The sequence below is a fragment of the Arvicola amphibius genome, chromosome 11 (assembly GCF_903992535.2).
Source record: "Arvicola amphibius chromosome 11, mArvAmp1.2, whole genome shotgun sequence".
Taxonomy (NCBI): domain Eukaryota; kingdom Metazoa; phylum Chordata; class Mammalia; order Rodentia; family Cricetidae; genus Arvicola; species Arvicola amphibius.
The window spans coordinates 23,297,111-23,297,670 of record NC_052057.2 but is presented as its reverse complement, the minus strand read 5'-3'; positions in this window follow the sequence as shown (position 1 = coordinate 23,297,670).

The window sequence follows — 560 nt, the reverse complement described above, 5'->3', positions numbered from 1 at the left end:
TTCCAACTGCACGGAAAAGAGTCTATCACCTTCCTGATAAAAATGTACATAGCTCAATTAAAAATAATAAAGTATAAAAAAAAGATGAGGGAGAAGGCAGAATATATTAAAAACAGAGATGACTCAAGAGTAGAATGCAAATATGATAAGCCTGTCAGAGCACGGGACTGCTTAAACCCCAAGGAAGAATTTCTTGGCCTGACAGCTCACAATCGTCAAAGTTCAGACCTATCTTTTCAAAGCCTAAAGCAAATGAAGGCGGGCGTTCTTAATCCAGCACCCCTAGCAAGGCTCAGGGCAGTGCCCAGGAAAGCAAAGTCAGAAGTGGGGCAGAAAACGTTGGATATTCCGGGCACCTGTAATCCAGACACAGCCCACAGTCCCAGGCTCTTCTACACCTTGCTCCCACCAGGGCTTGCAGACGTGAGCAATACCCTATGACGTCATGCTATGGCTCCTGGCAACGCATTTTCCTTCCGGGTTCCTAGGCATCCCCAGGTCTTAAGCCCTAGGTGGTGCGCAGGGCAGGGAAGGGCGCGGGAGGTACCTAAGCTGCCGCG